At 39.8% G+C, this 18311-nt stretch overlaps 1 protein-coding gene across 2 annotated transcripts in view; it reads right to left on the reverse strand.

The window, feature by feature from the left end:
• LOC110308193 (sodium channel protein type 1 subunit alpha) overlaps positions 1–18311 on the reverse strand; it is a 153082-nt gene that overhangs the window by 133956 nt on the left and 815 nt on the right. The window lies entirely within an intron of this gene.

Consider the following 18311-nt stretch of genomic DNA (forward strand, 5'->3'; position numbering starts at 1 on the left):
AGGTGTTGGGAACCTCTTCCCTCATCCCTCTCTTCTATAACCCTGGTGGCTTTAGCAAGGTAGCTCCTGGGTCCCCAGGTAGGGCTGCCCCTTGGCTACCCCCTGAAGAGTGGGACAGCGGGTTGAATGCCCACCCAGGGATGAGTGAAAAGTGTATAGCAGCTCTCCCATGCCTGACAGACCAGAGAATAGGTAAAACTCTGGCAGGGTGTGGGTTCCCCCCTTCCCTAGGGCCCCCCTTTTTTAGCTCCCAACATTACTCCATCACTTGCTAGAAAGTGTTAGCTGCTTAGTGGCCAAAGAAGGGAGATTACAATGAGATGTTACCTCTGTTGGTAGAATGTGGGTATTAAAGAATAAATGTGGAATTCAAGTAGAAAAGATAACCTAGGTTCTTTCTACTTATCAGTTTTAAGATAAGCAAGAGGATCTCTTGTGATTAGCATCTTGAATGATTCAAATTTTCTCAAGACCAGAAGGCATTAAAATTCCACAGTGAAATTCATAAAATCTCCTAACATGGAAAAAATATCCTGTTAATTTCAATTTTAGAATGTTAATTGTCATGCATTGTGACAACCACTGTTTGAATATATTTTTTGATAATCATTAAGGAATTGTGGAGCTGGAAAGTTTTCTCAGACCATCCAGAAGACGATTATTATTTTGGATAATAGAAATGTGACATCCAGAGAGATAGTATGTCTTGTTCAAGGCTACACAGACAGTTTGGAATGGTAAATGTTCATTCAAACTTTCTTTCCCATTTAACTATAAAGAAAAGGAATATTGAGCAACAACATCAGCACACAAGAAGTGAAATGGAAGTGAGGGGAGGATTTATGGATATACCATGATTGATTTTCCTTAATGTTTTGACTGATATGAATGAAATAGGAGGATATAATAGAAGTTGCTCTTTAAAAAGGTGATGGACCAGGAGGGACTTCCAGTGGAGGGAGGGGCATACCAACCTATCCACAAAACTTTTGGCCCCAAATTTGTCCTACCTATAATATATGCAGGGATAATCTATAGGGCAGAGATTTAGGTGCAAGTTAACTAATGACTTCCACAACTTTAGACCCCCTCCCCCCATGGGATATTCAACTCCTGATACTATTAGTGACACTCTGCTATGCTTGCAAACAAGACACTAGCATAACTGTCCAGCAGACAGTGGAAACAGATACAGAGACCCACAGCCAAGCATTAGGCAGAACTCTGGGAGGCTTGGGGAAAGATTGAAAGAGTCAGAGGGGTCAAGAACACCACAAGATGCTCTACAGAGGCAACTAACTTGAGCCCATGTGGCTCACAGAGACTAAACCACCAACCAAAGAGCATGCGGAGGCTGGACCTAGACCCCTTACACATTTGTAGCAGATGTACAGCTTGGTCTTCATGTGGGTCTCCTAAAAACTTGAGTGGGGACTGTCTCTGACTCTGTTACCTGCTTTTGATGCCATTCCCCTAGCTGGGCTGCCTTGTCTGGCCTCAATGGGAGAGAATACATTTAGACCTGCTATGATTTGATATGCCAGGTGGGTTGGTACCCATGGGAGTTTTCCCCTTCTCTGAGGAAAAGGTGAGGTGGCACTGAGGGAGCAGTATGTGAGGGTAGGCCTAGCAGTATGTGACAGTAGGCCTAGGAAGGGAGGAGGGAGAAGGGTTACATCAGGATTTAAGTAAATTAAAAAGAAAGGTGAAAGGCTACACCAATATTGGGTTTAGCAAATAATAAAAACAATGATCATCTTCGTGTATAGCTTTTTAGACAGTTCTTAAAAATTGACCACAAACTTCTCAAACTCAAGGACATGAGAGTACAACACCCATGATTTTCATTCATGTCCAAGGAGAGACCTGGAAGAAAATTGTCCCAAGGTTCTAAAATTTCATTACAATCTGAAGTAAAATCTGAAAACACATTTTATGTTTCTTTAATTAATAAATCATAGTCTCAAAGGAAAACAAAGAAACCTTTTATCTATCTATCTATCTATCTATCTATCTATCTATTTATTTATTTTGAGGCAAAGTCATTATCTTGTCTTGTGTACCTTCAAAGACCCAGACCTAAATGGTCCTTCTGTCTTGCCTTTCAAATAGTCAGGACTGATGGCATGTAATAAGGGCTAGAAAGTAAAGTACTATGCTGCCCATGCCTACATGGTATACCTCACTGGCAAACAGATCAAGGACTAGGCCTTAGCTTTGGAGGCAAGATCTTGGCATATTACAGGACTTCAATTACTTTGTCTGGATCTACTCTTACAGGGGGATGAAGAGAGAATGAAAGTATAACAATAAACAAAGAAGATACATGGAGAGTCATAAAGGATTTGGTAACTATGCTGGCTTCTCTTCTGTGCTTATACATACTGGCTTTTATGTCAGCAAGTCATTGAAATATATTGCTTGGGTTCCTCCCTCATCCCTTTCATTCAACAATCCTCCTCCTTTGCAGAGGTAAGCCAACTAAAACTGTGACAAAAATATCATCAATTACTTATTGGATTTCAAAGAGCAATTTTCCATTTGACTATATTTTGAAGTCAATCACAGCACTTGCCTATATATGCAAAAGATCTAGCTCACTTTAAATTTACAGATTATTTTTGATATTAAAGGAAATTGCTGATATTTATGAAGACAACTCACTTTTATAAAATAAAACTGAACTTTGCCATAACTTAGTATAAACCAACAAATAATGTGTAGGCAAATATGTAATTCCTATTCCCCTGTAGGCTTATTGGTGACATCTTTTTCTTTTCCTGTTTAAAAGGAAAAACCTACTGACCTTCCTAGGAACCTCTCACAGTCCTCACACTGTGTGTGGGTGTCATTACAGCCAAGGGCCATCTTATTTCACATGGCTTAGTGATCATTGCTGTAGAAGTGGAGGAAAGAGTGTGAGAGACAGAGGAACAGCAAGCTTTCTGTGAGACTGGGTCTCCTAGAAATATCAGAGAGATTATACCCATAGAGTCTCATCAACATGGCTGCCTAAACAAGACCTGAGCAATGACAACACCAATGGCCACACTAACATGGAACTGGGGAAGATAATGAGGCTCACTCTAGAGGAAGAACTATGGACAATAGAGAAATGATCAGAACTGGAGAAATGGTTTTCCCTGAGGAAGAACTCCCCAATTGTTACTTGTTACAAAGTGGTCAGCCCTGGTATAAGGTGCATACAGATAACACTATATGGACTGACCAGGTTTACAATATCACAGTGAATACTGTGTGTTTCATATATACAATCTATCTATCTATCTATCTATCTATCTATCTATCTATCTATCTATCTATCTACAATTAAATAACAAAGATGCCATGAATTTGAATGAGAGCAAAGAGGGCACATGGGAAGAGTTGGGGAGGGAGAGAGGGGGTCATGTTCTAATTGTAACTTAGAAAACAATTTTAATTACTATAAAAAGCATTCATAGGTTTAGCATAATTCATAGAGACAAGATCTCTATGATAAATGATGCTACTTAACACCTTGATACTTGGTACCATCCTGTGGTAAGATAGGTTCTCAGAAAAAAATGTATTGATACTTAAATATTTCTCTTTCCAGGTCAAAATTTGATAGTGATTTCAAAGATATGGAAATTATTGCCAAAACTTAATATAAGCTGAGTATTTGAACACTCACAGGAAATTCATGACATTGATATTTTTGCCATCATTTTATAGGTTAGAAAACAAAAAAGCAAAAGTATTGATCATTTTTGCCAAGGAGGAGATAAAATGTAGCTTGGAAAATAGCAGCCTTTCTTCAAAGTAGGGTCCTTGTTTTATATAAATCTCTTTCTAGCACCACATTATTGTTATGCTATTGTCAAGTCTCTGGGATCCAAGGGGAAAGTAGGAGATGATGCAGCTCTTCTTCACTGGTCTGGGAAAGATCACAATGTGCTTACATAGACACCATGGATGAAACATATTTCTAAATGTGCCCAAGCAAAGGGGGCTTTGAGGTACAAGGCAGGCTGGCAGCCATAGTTCCAACAAATGTGGTGTGGGGTATGTGGCCAAGAAGGAAAGTAACAAATGACACCTCTTTTTACTTGACCCTGAGTCTCAGATCTCCTACTGCAGGGTGGTGGACTGTAAGGTACGGTCGAGCCGAAGGCTTGATGCCCTGGAGACCCTGAAGATTCAGTAGGAGCTTCGCCTACTCTCAGCACCAATCCCCTGTCATATAGCCATAGCCCCCTATAGATTTGTGGTTATCAGTAGCTGAAGGGCAATGCCCAAACCCTTCCACATATAGATGAAGCATCTCTAACATCAGACCAAGAGGCATGACTACAGTCATGTAGGCTCAAAGTGCTCTATGCCAATGAGGTACCTAGAGGTCAAGAGGGCATTCCAATAAGCTTCCTTTCCCATACATTTCTCCCTGCAAAAGGTATATCATCTCATGCCAACCCTGAGAAGTGGGGTATGGTTCTACACATCCATTTTCCACCATGACAATAATAAACTGTTTGGGACCATGGAATACCTCTTTTTTTATTGTGATCAGCAGTGGGGAGACATGGAGAAGGCCTTCGACTACAGAGTCACAGTCTAGTCTCCGAAAGAAGGCTTCTTTGCACTCTCAGCCATGATCACCACCAAGCCTGCCACTATCAAGCCAAAGACAATTTCTGCAGGGACCAGCTGGAGCTCCTCCCCCATGTCCAAAATCCTGAGAACCCACAGTTCTGGGGAGCACCGAAGCAGTGAGCAGTCAAACTCCCCCATCCAGTCTCCACAAGTGGCTCCGTGGTGGGACGACTTGTGACTACACAACCCTACATCCTACAACATGTGAAAGGATACGACTGTTTGGAAATTCTCTTACCAAATGAACACATCAACTAAATTCCAGAGGAACATTCAGGGGCGAAGAATCTCTCAGTCTGTCAGTACCTTAGTATCCACAAGTCGACATTTGTTGAACATAAGAAAACTAAAAGAGCAGAATTTCCGAGCATGAGAGGTTGACAGTGAGGCTTCTGACAAAGCTTCATGTTTCAAATATAATATTCAATGTCGTGTTTTTCTTTTTCTCCGCACATTTTTGAAAAGCCAAGTGCTTTCTGGCTCTGCTGGATATTTGTGAAGACACAGATCACATGAGAACGTAAAACTTTGTAAGCTTTAAAGCCTTGCTTCTCGTCAGAGTGTGGCAGTGGAACAACAGCATCTCCATCTTTGAGGCACTTGTTGAAATTTTGGACCATTTCCTTTGTCCCACAACCTGCCAGATCAGAAAGGACGTTTTGACGAGCTGCCCATGTGATTCCAGTAGACACTGTTTAAAAGTGGTGCTGTAGAGTACCGCTGTAACAGGAACTTGAGAACTTAACATAACTGATGTCATGATGCAAGTACCATCTCCTAATGCTCCTGCAATCTTTTCATATCACCTCAAGTTGTAGGGACATCCAACCATAAAATTATTTCTGTTTCTACATCATAACTGTAATTTTTCTACTGTTATCAATTGTACTATAAATATCTAATATGCAGAATAGTCTTAGGCAATCCTTGTGCAAGGGTTATTTGTCCCCACCAAGGGTTCATGACCCACAGATTGTGAACTACCCATTTAGACCCTAAAAGCTCAGCACATAGACAGTACACAACAAAGACAAAGATCTGATCCATCAAAGTTCATAGTTCTAGGACCGTCTCTAAATGCACCACCTTTGGTTTTTTGGCTTCTGTAGTTCTGCTTTTGGCTAACTGTTCTTACTAACACAATTCTGGAGGTGGTTTCACTCTGAGAAAGATTCAGGATTATACAAGATCATGAATACCCAGTGTAGTCTCTAGCCAGCTGATTTCTATTTCTTTGTCTTAAACCCATGTCCATGCACTCTTCTCTGGTGGACAACCCACAACATTAGCTAATACTTTCACACCTCTCCTAAGAGCTTTTATTTTTAATTAAATTTTAATTTGGCATGCAAAGTAATGTTTTTTATTATGACATTATATATATTTATCCATATATGCATAAATATATACATATATGTCTATCCATATATGCATAAATATATACATATATGTCATTACATATACATATATATAGTGTCTATATATGTATATGTATGTAACAAATCATTGTTCTTATTTGTTTACCCCTTACTCCTCTACTCTTCTCCAACCTCTTCTTTTTAGTCTCCTTTCTCCTCCTAAATAAACCTCCCTTCTGATTTCATGACCCATGTGACCTAACGTTTATAAGGTTACCTATTTTTCTGTACCCAGAGCATGTGGCTAAACAATTTGTCCCTTCTCATCATTTTCTGGGCACTCCATACTCCAATCCAGAGAAACTATCTCCTAATCGATTCTTGAAGTAACAATTTGAAAATTAGATCACCATGCTGGCTCTTTAAGTAAAACTTAGCCTTCTTATTTACTGCTCAGGTTCAGGTCATACCAGTCAGAAAAGGGAAGAGCCCCACCTGCTAACTGAACCCTCCTGCTAACTAGGTTTGGAGCCCAAACACCCAAGCCACTGACACCACCACCCTACTGCCTGCTCTTCTTGCACTTGCCACTACTCCGGTGACTCTCCAGAGCACAGGTGCAGGCCAGAGGCCAGGCTAATGAGAATGAGTAAGAGGCCCATCTGCACTCAGAAACCTCCCATGCCCTTGGTTTGGATCCCCAAGGTGCACTTTGTAGACATCCTTTCTGTGTTTTACCACCCACAGAGCTCAGTTAATATTTTTAACAAAACCATAGAGGAAAACTTTCCTAACCTTAAGAAGGACATGCTTCTAAAGGCAGAAATATCTCTTAAGACACCAAATAGATTGAATTGGAAAAGAAAGTCCCTGGTCAACTAATAATCAAAACACTGAACATACAGAACAAAGAGAAATATTAAAAGCTGCAAGGAAAAAAAGGCCAAATAACATGCAAAGGTAGAATTATTAGAATTATTTTTAATTTCTCAACAGAGACCCTAAAAGCCAGAAGAGCCTGGACAGATGTCTTATAGACTCTGAGAGACCATAGATACCAGGCTAGACTCGTCTAACAAGCAAAACTTTTTTAAAAAAAGATTTATTTTTATATGAGTATACCATTGGTCTGTTCAGATACACCAGAAGAAGACATCAGATCACATTACAGATGGTTGTGAGCCACCATATGGTTGCTGGGAATTGAACTTAGGACCTCGGTGCTCTTAATCACTGAGCCATCTCTTCAGCCCTCCAGCAAAACTTTTCATCCTCATAGATGGGTAAGACAAGATACTGCACGACAAAGTCAAATTTAAATAATATCTACCCATAAATTCAGGCATATCGAGGTACAAATGGAAATCAACAACCCTAGGAAGTTAACTACACCCATGAAAAAATAAATAACCTCATACAAAAAAATTAGAGGGTAACACACACACTCACACACACACACACACTAGCACTACCATAAAAAAACAACAAAATAATAGGAATTAACACTTATTAATCATTAGTATCTCTCAATATCAGTGGACTCAATTCCTCAAAAGGCACAGGCTAACAGAATGAATACCAAAGCAGGATTTATCCTTCTGTTACATATAAGAAGCACAACTCATCATCAAAGCTAGACATTACCTAAGAGTTGAGGGTTGGAAAAAGATTTTCCAAGCAAATGTACCCATGAAGCAAGCTGGTGTATCTGTTCTAATATAGGACAAATAGACTTCAAAACAAAAATTAATCAAGTAGACAGAGGACACTTCATATTTATCACAGGAAAAACCCACCAAGATGATGTCTCAATTCTAAACACCTATTCCCCTCAAAGCAAGGACACCCACATTTGTAAAACCACATATCAAAACACATGTATTAAGCTGGCCATGGTGGCACACGCCTTTAATTGCAGCATTTGGGAGGCAGAGGCAGGCAGATTTCTTAGTTCAAGGCCAGCCTGGTCTACAAAGTGAGTTCCAGGACAGCCAGGGCTATACAAAGAAACCCTGTGTTGAAGCCCCCCCCCCCCAAATATGTATTTACAGTGGGAGACATCAGGTCATTCAGACAAAAACTCAACAGAGAAATAATGGATCTAACAGACTTTATGGCTAAAATGGACTTAACCGTTATCTACAGAACATTTCACCCAAATAAAAACAATATACATTCTTCTCAGAACCCCATGAAACTTTTTTTCAAAATTGACCACAGACTCTGTTACAAAGCAAGTCTCTACAGATCCAAGAAAACTGCAACAACACCCCCATCTCATCAGACCATCATAGATTAAAGCTGAATTTTATCAACAACAGAAAGAACAGAAAGCTTAAAAACTTATGTAAACTGAACAACTCTCTACTGAATGACCACTGGGTCAAACAGAAATAAAGGAAGATATTAAAGACTTTCTAGAACTCAATGAAAATGAACGCACAACATACACAAACCTATGGCACACAATGAAAGCAGTGCTAAGCGGAAAGTTCATAGCCTAAGAACCTTCATAAAGAAATTAGAGAGATTTAATACTAGCAACTTAACAGCACACCTAAAAGCTCTAGAATAAAATAAGCAAATACACCCAAGAGGAGTAGATGGCAGAAAATAAACTCGGGGATGCAATCAGTAAAGTAGACACAAAGAGAGCAATACAAAGAATTAATGAAACAAAGGGTTAGTTCTTTGAGGAAATCAACAAGACAGACAAGCCATTATCCAAACCAACTAAAAGGCAGAGAGAGAGAGAGAGAGAGAGAGAGAGAGAGAGAGAGAGAGAGAGAGAGAGAGAGAGAGAGAATATCGTAATTAAAAAAATCAGAATAGAAAAGGGGGGCATGATAACAGATACCAAGGAAATACAAAGAATCATTAGGTCGCACGTCAAAAAACTTACTCCACAAAATTAGAAAACCTAAAAGAAATGGACAACTTTCTCAATAGATACCACTTATCAAGATCAGATAAACAATTAAAATAGACCTATAACCTATAAGGAAGGAATCACAGGAAGCAGTCACTTGAAAAGTCTCCCAACTCCCCACCTTCACAAAAAGGAAACCCTCAAACAAGAGCTAATATCAATAATCCTTAAATTATTCCACAAATTAGAAATAGAAGGACATCACCAAATTCATTTTATGAGGTCACAGTCACCATGATACCCAAGCTACAAAAAGACTCAACAAGGAAGGAGAATTACAGACCAATTTTTCCCCATGAACATTGGTATAAAAATACTCAAGAAAATAGCTACAAACTAAATCCAATATACATAAAAGATGTGTTCAACATGACCACATAGGGCACATCCCAGAGATTCAGGGATGGCTCTACATAGGAAAATCTGTCAATGTAACTCACAGTACAAACAGAGTGAAAAAATATCCAACGTGATCATCTCATTAGATGTTACAAAAGCCTTTGACAAAACACAACACTCCTTCATGATACAAAACTTTGAGAGATCAAGGATATAAGGGACATACCTAAACATAGCAAAGACAATATACAGTAGGTGGATAGCTAACATCATATTAAGTAGAGAGAAACTCAAAGCAATTTTACAAAAATCAAGGACAAGACAAGACTGTCCATAGTACTTGACATTCTAGCTAGAGTAATAAGACAACCAAAGGAGATCAAGAGGAATACAAATTGGAAAGGACTAAGTCAATGTATTATTATTTTCAGATGATATAGTAGCATATACAAGCAGCTCATAAAATTTTACCAGGAAACTCATATAGGTGATAAATACCTTCAGCAAAGCAGCTGGATACAAGATTAACTAAAATAAGCAAGCAAGCAAGCAAGCAAACAAACAAAAATCAGTATCCTATAAACATCAAATGGGTTGAGAAAAAAAGAAATCAAGGAAGCAACACCCTTCACGGTAGATAAAGATAATATGAAATATATTGGGGCGACTGTAACTAAGAAACTGAAAAGCTTATATGATAAAAGCTTTAGGTCTTTGAGGAAGAAATTGAAGATGTCAGAAAATTAAAAGATCTCTTATGCTCATGGACCTGTGAGATTAACATAGTAAAAAGCAATCTACACACTCAATGCAAACCCCATCAAAATTCTAAAAAACATTCTCCACAGACCTGGAAAGAACAATTCTCAACTTCATATGGAAAACCCAAAAAACCAAGGATAGCTAAAACAATTCTGTACAATAAAAGAACTTCCTAAAACTTCTACACCACTGATTCTAAGCTCTTTGACAGAGCTATCATAATAAAACCACATGGTATAGCCATAAATACAGACAGCTTGATCAATGCAATCGAATCAAAGACCGAGATGTAAATCCGCACACCTGTGGACACCTGATTTTTTATTAAAGAAGACATAATTATACAATGGAGACATGAAGCATCGTCAACAAATGGTGCTGGTTTACCTGGATGTTGGCAAGTAGAAGACTGCAAATAGATCCATGTGTATCACCCTGCACAAAACTCAAGTCCACATGAACCAGAGACACCAACATCAAAACATTGAACCTGATAGCAAAGAAAGGAATAGCCTTGAATGCATTGGCACAGAAGAAAACTTCCTGAAGAGAACATCAATAGTGCAGGCATTAAGATGGACGTTTAATAAATGTTTCCTCATGACACTGAAATGCTTCTGTAAGGCAAAGGACACTATCAAAAGGACAAAATATTCAAGGTACAGAATGGGAAAAGATATGCACTAACTCCACATCTGACAGACAGCTAATTTCTAAATTATGTAAAAAAACAAGCCAGCCAGCCAGCCAGCCAGCAAGCAAGCAAACAAACAAAAAACCTGAAGAATCTAGACATCAACTAACAATCCAATTTAAAAATGGGGTACAGCTGGGTATGGTGGTGCACACCTCTAATCCCAGCAGCACTCAGAGGCAGAGGCAGGCAGATCTCTGAGTGAGGCCAGACTGGTCTATAGAGATATGTCCAGGAAAGACAGAGAAACCCTGCCGTAAAGCTCCTTAAGACCCAACTATACCACTCCTGAGCATACACCCACAGAACAGTCCACAAGGACGGTTGCTCAACTATGTTTATACCAGCTTTATCATGAAATTTGCAGGAAATGAATAGATCTAGAAAAAAGTCATTCATAGTGAGACCCAGAGAGAAAAACACAGTACACATTCAGTTATAAGAGTATATTCGCTGTAAAGTAAAGAATCAGATTCAGAGAGGCTAAGCAACAAGGACGGCTCAGTGTGTGTGTGGGGGGACACATGAATTTCCCTTGGAAGATAAAGTAAAATCGATATTGTGGGTAGACTAGGGTGGGAGGACAAGAAGAATCATGTGGGGAAGGGGGAGGACATGGAGCGCGCTCGCGGGTGAGAGAGAGAACATTTTGGGAGAGATACAGAAACCTAACACAATGGAAGTTCCCAGCAATCTACAAGGGTGACCTAGCTAGGATCCCTAGACAGTGAGGACACAGAACCTGAACTAGCCATCTCCAGTAACTAGATATCCAGTGGAGGGATTGGGATACCAACCTAACCTCAGCACATTCAACTTATAATTTTTCCTGCCTACAATATGTACTGTGGTGATGCAAAAATTGGGGGAGTGGCCAACCAACGGCTGGTTCAGCTTGAAACCCATGGAGAGACAGCCCAGGGCTGATACTGACTGGAAGGTCAGGACCCAGAGAGAGGCTGGATATCCCAGACACCTCAGATAGAACCAAACACTATTGAAAAAAATAAGTCAATGAAATGATTCCTAGTTAGGTTCTGCTGTACTTGTAGACAGGAGTCTAGCACTATCATCATGAGAGTGGTTTTATCTAGTAACTGATGCAAACAGATGCAGAGACCCACAGCCTAACATTAGGTGGAGCTAGAGGAATTCTTGGAAGGAGGAGGGAATTGTAGGAGCTAGAGGGGTCAAGGATGCCACAGAAAAACCCACAGAATCAACTAACCTGGATTAATAGGGGCTCACAGACACTGAATCAATAGCCAGTGAGCCTACATGGACTGACCGATGCCCTCTGCATATATATATTATGGTTTTGTAGCTTAGTCTTCTGTGGGACTTGTAACAGTGGAAGCAGGGGGTGTCTCTGTCTCTTTTGGCCTGCTTTTGGGACCCTCCTCTTTTTCACTGAGTCACCTTGTCCAGCATTAATACAAGGGAAGGGTCCTAGTTTTGTTGCAATTTGATATGTCATGTTTGGTTGATATCCCTGTGAAGCCTGCCCTTTTCCGATGGGAAATGGAGGAGGAATGGGTGAGTTGGGAGGAGGCAGAGGGGAGGTTCAGGAGGACTGAGGGGAGAGGAGACAGGGTAGGCTGTGAACTGGATATAATATATGAGGAAAAAAATAAATTAATAAAAGAGAGAGAAACAGCAATCCACGTTCTCTTTGCCTAAGCAGATTCTACACAGGTAGTAGATGTAAACAATTCATTTTCTGAAACTTTATGCAGGTATTTAAGTACATGAAATACAGTTTTCCAGCAATGATATCATGCACTATATATAGCTACATAACTTGTTTGGTTTAAATGACCTCATTTACTTCCTTGTTATTAACCTAAAATCACCTTTCCACTATACAATATTTTCTCTAAAGTATGTTCTCAGGAAACATCTGCTTTTACACAATGGTAGATTCCAATCAGCTTCCCTGAAAAGGTGTGGTGCCATTGAATACTCCAGCACTAGTAACCTTGCCTTCACACAGTTTTGTTTTGTTTTCTGGGAGGGCATGTCTAGGCCACGCCTTGATTTTGCTTGTCAATTTACCTGAGGCTTTTGGTAGAGCCAGGTGATCGTTACGTATACACAGAAAGAGAGTCAGATCCAAGCACGCGCCTAGAGCCGGGCAGGAGTGCTGAGATCCAGATCCCATGGGCCTAGAGCATCTGACAAAGACAGAAAACTGGAGCCATGCTCACATGGAAATCAGGAAAACCATGCTGAGAAGACAATAGCAAGGACTTACTGCATTGCTCCTTTCTTTAATAAAAGAAAAATTAAGTATTTTCTTTATTTACATTTCAAATTTTATACCCTTTCCTCCTTTCCCCTCTGAAAACTATCCTATCCCACCCCCTCCCCCTGCTTACTAACACACCCACTCCTGCTTCCCTGTCCTGGCATTCCCATATACTGGGACATCGAGTCTTCACAAGGCTAAGGGCCTCTCCTCTCATTGATGTCCCACAAGGCCATCCTCTGCTACATATGCACTGAAGCATTGAGTCCCTCCGTGTGTACTCTTTGGTTGGTGGTTTAGTCCCTGGGAGTTCTGGGGGTACTAGTTGGTTCATATTGTTGTTCCTCCTATGGGACTGCAAACCTCTTCAGCTCCTTGGATCCTTTCTCTAGCTCCTCTATTTGGGAACCTATGCTCAGTCCAATGGATGGCTGTGAACCTCCACTTCTGTATTTGTCAGGCACTGGGAGAGCCTCTCAGGAGACAGCTATATCAGGCTTCTCTCAGCAAATACTTGTTGGCATCCACAATAGTGTCTGGGTTTGGTAACTGTATATCGTATGGATCCCAGGTGGGACAGACACTGGAGGCCCTTTCTTTCAGTCTCTGCTTCCCACTTTCTCTCTGTATCTCTTTCCATGGGTATTTTGATCCCCCTTCTAAGAAGGATCAAATTATCCACACTGTGGTCTTCCTTCATCTTGAGATTCATGTGATCAGTGAATTGTATCTTGGGTATTCCGAGCTTTGGGGCTAATATCCACTTATCAGTTCATAGCAGCCTTATTTATAATAGCCAGAAGCAGGAAATAACCCAGATGTCCTTCAACAGAGAAATGTATTATTCCTTTCTTACAGGAAGAGGGAGATTTCTATTTCCTTACAGGGCAGTGACACAATAGTAGCATTCTTCTGATTGGCTAAATTGTTCTTCAATCACAGCTGAGAAGTTATATTGGTGAGAGAGGGTTGACTGCTAGGAGGACAATGATTAGTAAGTTGGAAGGACAAACGAATACCTTTTCTGTCCTCATTGTACGGCTCAATACAAATCTACTTCTAACAATCTCACTAGACTATGGCGGCTGGAAACCAGGGCCCCTTCACTGTTATTACTACTTTCTTCTTTTCCAACATTACAAGACCATGATACTATTTTTAGGAAATGTCATATGGAAGATTGACACCTGTTCTGCTCATATGTTCCCACATGGGACAGTTTCAACAGAATTTGCATGGCTTTTCCCATGTCTTCTTTCTTTTTTTTTTTTTTTAATATTTATTTATTTATTTATTTATTTATTTATTTATTTATTTATTTATTATATGTAAGTACACTGTAGCTGTCTTCAGACACACCAGAAAAGGGCACCAGATCTTGTTAAGGATGGTTGTGAGCCACCATGTGGTTGCTGGGATTTGAACTCAGGACCTTTAGAAGAGCAGTCAGTGCTCTTAACCGCTGAGCCATCTCACCAGCCCCCATGTCTTATTTCTTTTGTTCTTACTTGTTGATATAAAAGCAAAGCAAAGCAAAGCAAAGCAAAGCAAAGCAAAGCAAAGCAAAGCAAAGCAAAGCAAAGCAAAGCAAAGCAAAGCAAAGCAAAGCAAAACAAGCCTCACAAAACAGTATAGTGTCACTGTATTAGAGAAGATCAGAATCCCAGCCCCAGGCCACACAGAAGCAATGTGAGTGAGCCTCAGGCCCTTGCTCCTGCTAAGTTCCCATTGGTGAATTCCTAAGTGGAACCATACTGTGGCTACTGTGAAAAATACGGAAGCGGCCACACAAAAACCATGCTGAAATATCAAATTCTGTTTCTTTAGCTGTATTCCTAGGATTACTGGATCATGTGGGGATTTTACTTTAAGTCACAGTATACATACTGCTGAGTACTGTTCTGTAGGAGAGAAGAGAAGAGAGAGAGAGAGACATAGATTTGGTACCTTGTGATCTCGACTTTATTATTTTTTCTTAAAAGTGATAGCATCAAAAGAACCTATCTTTTTAAATTTCTGTGGGTCTCAGAACATATAATGTGTGAATTTATTTAGAAATGTGGATAAACTATTGCAGCTATCAGCTAATAATTTTGCCTAATAGAAATAGAGCTACATACATCTTAGACCAGATTCCTGAGTTCACTCATATCTCAGCTTGTATTTGTAGAACAGGATATCAAAAGAGCTCTTAGAAGTAGAAAAAGTGTGTGTGTGTGTGTTTATGTATATATGTATGTATGTATTTGTGTGTGTGCTTGCCTGTGTGTTTGTGTACTTGTATATATGTGCATGTATGTGTTTATGAGTAGGTGTGCTTATGTATATGTGTGCATGCATGTATAATTTGTGTTTTTGTAAAGTTTGCATATTTCTACCATACATACACATGCTAGAAAATATCTGGACTGTGTTGCTAAGTTTTTTGAGGTAATAATTCATGGGAAGAGATTACTTGACTTTCTGAAGCTCTAACATAGACTATGTATAATTTAAAAGGCCATGAGAGTCAGTATAACTTGGATGCAAAGATGATTGTGAATATAACATTCTTTCCAGCTCTATGATATAATATATTCCATCTATTTCCTTCTGGGTGCATAGTCCTACACTGGGGTCCTTGATTGCCTGTGTTCATAAATGAGTTTGTGTATCTACATCTGGATAAAAAGCTATGGAAAGATAGACTCTCGTACATGTCACACGAGGAAACTGGGGAACTCCTGGATGTTGCAGGGATGGTAAAGAAGGGAGGGATAAGAGGTGCAGAAAAAAATGAGAATATAAATCCCTATCTTCAGTTAAATCGATTCAATCTAAAAGTCATTAACTTTGCTAAATATTTGATATAGGCTAGTAGTGGAGGGTGTCTGGGCCATCTGGAGAATAGGGTGGTCCATAAAACAGGATGGTGAAGAGCTAGGTCCCTGGGAAGCTGCAGAAAGAGTCCGTCTGTGGGTACTTAACTGAATTACACATGCACTTTCGTGAATATGATGGGGTCTAAATTTACTATATTACATATGTGGGCATATATTTATTTCTATTGTAATTTAACTTACCAGTAGGAGAAGCAACACATTTGTTGTCTTGTTTACTATAATGTAATTGTTCATAAGAAAGATAATCTTAATTGGATGTACTTAAATCGGCATGTGGAAACAGTTCTGCCTTGGGGGGACATTTCTTAGTCCCCACCAGCACATCAGTACAACAGGTTAGTGATAGTGGTCAGAATTCTGCTATGCACAAGAGAGACCCATTTCTAAGAATTCCTGACCCCAAACCCCAAAGTACTGGCTGGTTTTGTGTGTCAACCTGACACAGCTGGAGCTATCACAGAGAAAGAAGCCTCCCTTGAGGAAATGCCTCCATGAGATCCAGCCATAAGGCATTTTCTCAATTATTGATCAGAGGTAGGATGGCCCAATGTGGGTGGTGCCATTCCTGGGCTGGTAGTCCTGGGTTCTATAAGAAAGCAAGCTGAGCAAGCCACACAAAGCAATCCAGTAAGGAGCACTCCTCCATGGCCTCTGCATCAGCTCTTGCCTCTAAGTTCCTGTCCTGTGTGAGTTCCTGTTCCATCTTCCTTTGGTGATGAACAGCAATGTGGAAGTGTTAGCTGAATAAACCCTTTCCTCCCTAACTTGCTTCTTGATCATGTTTTGTGCAGGAATACAAAGCCTGACTAAGACACCCAATTAGGCCCAGCCTCAATCTTGTGTTAGAACAATCACTTACTTTACAGAGAGAAACTGAGCACCAAAGGGGCCAGTGATATGTGCAAAGTCGCACCGAGCAGACAAGAGAGGTAAGTCCTCTAGTGTATTTACATCGTGCCATTTAGCTTCAAAGAGCTAGTATTCCACATGGAACTGCTGAAAAAACCAATATTGCTGGGAACACTTTGCACTTCAGATATGGTACATAACTGCACGGTCAACATCAGTCTACAGCTAGCATCAGTTAGGCCAGGCAAGAAGAAACAGAGAATTTAATTATGTAACACCTATTCAGATATCGTATGAAAACCATTTTCATATCTGACCAAATTACTGTCCCATGTACTGGATCTTCACACACCTCACTACTGCCTGGAGGTTGTAAGAACTTGTATTTGTAGAACCTACATAGGGAAGTTCTAAGTGTGTCTGCCCTGAGGCCCAAAGACCTGCCTTTCCAAATGTTCCATTCAGATGCTGACATAGCTAGTAGCTAGCTTTCTCAGACCACTGAGAAACACTGCCTAATATTTGATGGGGAAATGGCAAATGCTGGTCTAAGAGTAAACTTGAATAACACCCTTCATGTAGTCTCACTTTAAGAGTGATTAATGTTAATTCACACAAAGGACTATAATCATAGAAGTGGTAATTTAGACATAATTCAAATTTCAGAAAGTCTAAAAAGGAAGAAATCTGTAGGTTTTTAATAGCCTATAGAGACAACATTAAGGAACAACCATATGTTATTTGAGAAGAGTGAGTGATACCCTAAATATAATAAGTATTATATAAAAATATTATATATAAAATACCCTAAATTGGAAGACATCCAAACAAATAATATAAATATTATTCTGTATGTATTCTTTATTTTTAACATTTTATTTCTGCTAGACCGAGTGACCTTGATCTATTGGGTCTGCCGAGCTGCATCTACGGGGATCGTTGCTATTGACATCAGTAATATAAAATCAGGCCTTTAGGGAGCCGTAACTGTCTCTTCAAATGATTTGGGAAAATGTGTACATCTTCAATCAATTAAATACAGCACAAATTTAGCCAATCACAAATGATCAACACGCCCCTGTTCATTGTGCTTAGCAGTATGAAAATGGCACCCAGGCAAATTGATTTCGATAACACTCCTTTTCATTCTTTTAATTCAAAAGTGAGAAGAATTTAAGGCAGTTTTCAATGTTCTACCCACAGTAATCTTGTAGTTAGTCTGCCTTACTACTTATACCAGAGCTCATTTGAAGACACCCAAGCCAATGACAGGAAACTTTACACTCTGCCCTTTGAGATGATGGAGACAGTTTACGGAGCCATTACGCCTTTAACTCCGGTCAAGTCCCAATCACAGACCCTTGCTTGCCAAGGACACATAGGAAGCCAAACTTTCAAACATGCTGCATTGATCTCCAACTTTTTAAATCCCTCTGTCATTGTAAATGAGGTGCATTCGGTTGTGCCATCATCTCGGTTTTAACTGTGTGAAAATTTCCTGCCAATCTCACACCGCTGCGGCAACCTCACCTTGCTACTTGCCCTGCAAGTTCTGCAGTGTGCAGTCTGAGTATGCGTTTTTAACTAGTTCTTGCAGTAGGACACAAAGCGAGAT

This window comes from Mus caroli, chromosome 2, assembly GCF_900094665.2.
Source record: "Mus caroli chromosome 2, CAROLI_EIJ_v1.1, whole genome shotgun sequence".
Taxonomy (NCBI): Eukaryota; Metazoa; Chordata; class Mammalia; order Rodentia; family Muridae; genus Mus; species Mus caroli.